Below are 5,231 nucleotides of genomic sequence, written 5' to 3'. Positions count from 1 at the left end.
GAAAAGTGAAAGTGAAGTTGCTCAGTCGTGTCCGACTCTTAGCGACCCCATGGACTGCAGCCCACCAGGCTCCTCCGTCCATGGGAGTTTCCAGGCAAGAGTACTGGAGTGGGTCGCTGGTGCCTTCTCCCGCTTTAGGTTTATAGATACCTTTAAAAACATATATGCATTTTTATTCAAATACTAGACATTCACAACCCTAATGATAAAGTAGGTGTATATATACATATATATATATATAAAATCCTGTTAATAAGCCTTGGTTTACAAAAAATGACATTTCATCCTATGACTCAGAATTTTTTTTCTCAGGAAAGGGGCAACAGTAGGGTGAAATATCTTATGGGGTCATTTCTCCCCCCTGCAAAGTAGACTACAATCAAAAGGATCTGAAGATCATGGTCTTTATTACCATCTTGGCTTTAACTTCTGCCTCCTTTCTCCAAACACATACACATTATCACTGTAGTCTGGTCTCTCAAGAAGAGATCTTTTTTTGCACACAAAATAGAATTGTTTCATATCTCTTGCTCAGAATGTTTCAGTTTCAACATTACCTTCAACAATGATTATTAGCATATTTTAGATGCTTTTCCCTTTAAGAATAAGTGAAAAATAATTAAAGCTTCTAACTTTCTTCTGAGGAAAATGTACATATACACATACACACAATATAATCTTATACAACTCAAGAGGTTTTGCAACACCCCTGAAGCCCATCCACAGATCTTCTAGGAATCCCTCACCCAGCCTATACAATTTGCAAATTGAGTCTCCTTTGAATAGTATAAAAGATCTTTTGCCTACCTAACCAAACCCTTAACTTCCTCTCCCCACTTCAAAAGGAATTTTCAGAGCATATTATATTCTCTCTAATACCTCTTTTTTAAAATAAACTTTTAATTTTAGAATAGTTTGAGATTTACATTAAAGTTGCTATGATGGTACATATTGTTTCTGTATGCACCAAACCCACTTTATCCTATTATTAACATTTTACATCAGTGTAGTACATTTGTTACAATTAATGAAAAAAGGTGGTGGTTTAGTCATTAAATCATGTCTGACCCTTGTGACCCCATGGTCTGTAGCCCACCAGGCTCCTTTATCCATGAGATTTCTCAAGAAAGAATACTGGAGTGGATTGCCATTTCCTTCTCCAGGGGATCTTTCTGAGCCAGGGATTGAACCCTGGTCTCCTGCAGGCAATCTCTTGCATTGCAGGCGGATTATTTACTGGCTGAGCCACCAGGGAAGCCCCAAAGAACCAATATCAGAATGTTATTACTAAATAAAGTTCATACTTTTTTTCAGATTTCCTTAGGTTTTATGAAATTACCTTTTTCTAAGATCCTCTCCAGAGCACCATATTACATTTAGTTGGTATGTTCTTTTGGCTCCTCTTAGCTCTAATAGTCTCTCAGACTTTCCTTGTTTTTTGATGACCATGACAGTTTTGAGGGACACAGACCAGATATTTTGTAAAATGATGCTTACCTGGGATTTGTCTGATGTTTTTCCTCATGATCAGTCAAGGATTATGTGTTTGGAGAAGGAAGACCACAGATATCATTTTCATCACATGGTATCTAGGATACCTCCCATCAAAATAACCTATTACTGTTGATATTAACTTGGATCCACTGCTGAAGTTTGTCAGGTTTCTCTGCTGTAAAATTACTCCTTTATCCTCCTTTCCATACTGTATTCTTGGGAAGGAATTCTCTATGCACAGCCCACACTGAAGAGTGGGGAGTTATACTCTATTTCCCTGAGGGCAGAGTATCCTTGTAAGTTTCTTGGAATACTTTTGCATGGGAGATTTGTCCATTCTTCTTTCGCTTTGTTTTTAAAATTGTTTTACCTCCATAAACATGATGAAATAACAAAACATTCTCCAAATTTCTATGACTATACACATGATTTATTTCTTATTCTTGTCACAATGTCCATCATGGTTCCACATGTGGCTGTGCTCCACAGTCACTCAGGCACTCAAGCTGACAAAAGGTTTTACCAGCAGGTAACTATACCTTCGGACACATACAACTTCATCAGTTGGCAAGGTAGGTAGAAAGCACTGGAGTGTTTTCACTAGCAATTAAATGTTTTCACTTTAAAAGTGACCTGTATCATTTCTACCCATAGCTCATTGGTCAGAATTACATAGTTCTCCCTAAATTCAAGGGAATAGGGAAGTATAATCCTCCCCTGTGCCTGGAAGGAGAGAGAACCAGACCTGGAAGGTTCCTATCACAAATCTGCTACCCCAACTATCCACCTAACAAAATCCTATTCTTCCTCCAGTTCTCATTCATCTTAAGTGCTGTGAAGCCTTCATTGTCTCTTCTGCACAGATTTCAGATCCTCCTCCTTGCTCCATCAGTCCTGTGAGCAGACCAACAGTAAACAACTATTGTGAGTGAGTGTTAGTCGCCCAATCATGTCTGAGCCTTTGCAACCACATGGTCTGTAGCTGGCCAGACTCCGCTGTCCATGGGATTATCCCAGTAAGAATACTGGAGTGGGTTGCCATTGTAACTGTTGGTTTGCAGAGAAAAACAATTATGCCTTTTCACCTTGGTATCCTCAGCTTTAATACAGTACCTCTTACCTAGAAAATATTCAGTCAACTTCTATTATTTATCAAAATCCTACATTCATAACCAAATGTTACATAGGCGCTTTTTCCCTAATAAAATTATTCATGCATAAATTCTTGACAATTGAAGTATAAAATTGTTTTCCTTTACTAACTTTAATGTTGAATCATACCTTCAAAGATTTTACATATATTGGTCTGAATAATCCTGTATCTCAAACATATGGTCTTGTTTCTAATTTATTTCAGAGACCTGAGTTAACTCTTTATTTAAAAAATGATTCTGTCTTTAAAATTTTAGGTTTGTTGGTGTGCTTTATTGCTCAGTCATGTCTGACTCTTTGCAATCCCATGGACTATAGCCCACCAGGCTCCCCTTGTCCATGGAATCTTTCAGCAAGAATATCAGAGTGGGGTGCCATTTTCCTCCTCCAGGGGATCTGCCAGACCCAGGGATTGAACCCAAGGTCTCTTGCATTAGCTGGCAGATCCTTTACCAATAGCACCATCTGAGAAGCCCCCAAAGTAAATGGTCTCATTCCTAATTTCTTTCAGAAATCTGAGTTAACTTTTTTTTTTTAATTTTTTTAATTTTTTAAATTTTATTTCATTTTTAAACTTTACATAATTGTATTAGTTTTGCCAAACATCAAAATGAATCCATCACAGGTATATTAACTTTATCTAAAAAGTGATTCTGTCTTTAAAATTCTAGGTTATCTTTTGTAATTGCTTTCTCATGTTGGAGAAGCACATCCTTCTGTAGTTTATGTGCTATGCGTGTGCTTAGTTGCTCAATCATGTCTGACTCTTTGCGACCCTGTGGACTATAGCCTACCAGGCTCCTCTGTCCAAGGGATTCTCTGGGCCAGAATACTGGAGTGGGTTGCCATGCCCTCCTCCAGAAGATCTTCCCAACACAGGGATCGAACCAAGGTCTCCCACTTTGCAGGCAGATTCTTTACCATCTGAGCCACCAGGGAAGCCATGGCTGTAGCCTGTGGTTGATATTTGTTTGTAAGCTTGCATTACTTCCCTGCATCATTTGGAATATCAAAACACTATTTTAACACAGGTGGTCAAGAGAGGAGTGTAACACCTTAATTGCAGATGGAATATATTTATATACAGGGAATTTACCAATTTCGTTGAATGTCTACACTATACATATGAGTGTCCTTCTTTCTGAGAAAGCAGAGAAGCCTTAAGGGAGCATAAGACCTCAAGTAGCTCATCATGATGAATATAAGAACATGACAGCAAACCTCAGGATAGACAATAAAGTCATAGGTGACATGTGCTTGACACATGTGTGTTATAAAGGCCGAGTCCTCTGAGTTCAAGTTTGGCATGCTCTGGATGAAGACTGGGTTGGAGGGAAGAGAAACTGGAGGGAAGAAGACTGCTTAGAAAGCCAGGTCAGTCCCATCATGAAATTCAAATCCTGACCAGATTTCACATGCTGACTACTCAGAGGATATTTGACTTGCTGTGGATTGAACTTTTACATAAGGAAGATATTTTAAGTGCATTCACTCAGTCGTGTCCAACCTTTTGTGACCCCATGGGTTGTAGCCCTTCAGGCTCATCTGTCCATAGAATCCTCCAGCCAAGAATACTGGAGTGGGTTGCCATTTCCTTCTCCAGGTTTCTATATTTAGGCTTATTTTATTCCTGTTATTTTTCAGAAAAATTAGTAGTCATGCAGGTATGTATAAGTGAGTTTGTGTAAACTTTCCTATTAGAAGATAGTATACTTATGAGAAAACTTAAAAGTACCTTAACTTCCTAGATGTTTAAACATCCGTTCATTTTTTTTAAGCAGGTTTAAGTTTACCATTTTATATTTACATGATATTTCTGATTTACTAAATTGCTCTTTAACTGAAAATCCTTTTGCAGTGGAAGGGAAGCTCAAGAGGGAGGGGATTTATGTAAACTTATAGCTGATTTACATTGTTATACAGCAGAAACCAATACAATATTGTTAAGCAATTATCCTCCAATTAAAAATAAATCTTAAAATAGAAAATCTTATTGAATCAGTAGTCAAGGAAACTGTTTTCCAAAATAAATCTGTAAGGCACTGATACTAGCCCTCATCATCTTTGGGGTCAAATCATGTTAGACTCTGTGAAAATGGTGCCATGTTTGTGAGTTCAGCTTCTATTTGACTGAGTTGGAAATAGACCACTCCCATGCCAGCAACCAGCTACCTCACAGAGGTATGATGTTGGCTTGAGGTGAGGGGTTGGGGTGAGAAAATGAATTAAAAAAAAAAAAATCTTAAACAACTTGGAGTGTTTCATTTTCAATTCAATGTGTACAGATAAATTGTTGTTAATAATAAGTTGAGCATGTTACCTTATTCGGTTCCTAAGGGTAGCAATAAAAGGTTTGTTGAGAGAGAGAAAAAATACAACCCAAGTACATGACCTTATTTGCAAGAATTTCTTCTCTCCTACCCCAACATTTTGTGATGTTGCTGCTGCTACTGCCGCTGCTAAGTCGATTCAGTCGTGTCCGACTCTGTGCGACCCCATAGACGTCAGCCCATCAGGCTCCCCTGTCCCTGGGATTCTCCAGGCAAGAACACTGGAGTGGGTTGCCATTTCTTTCCCCAGTTTTT

The sequence above is a fragment of the Bison bison genome, unplaced genomic scaffold, assembly GCF_000754665.1.
Source record: "Bison bison bison isolate TAMUID 2011002044 unplaced genomic scaffold, Bison_UMD1.0 scf7180017864163, whole genome shotgun sequence".
NCBI lineage: Eukaryota > Metazoa > Chordata > Mammalia > Artiodactyla > Bovidae > Bison > Bison bison.
The sequence above is the reverse complement of the archived record's forward strand: the minus strand, read 5'-3'. Positions refer to the sequence as shown.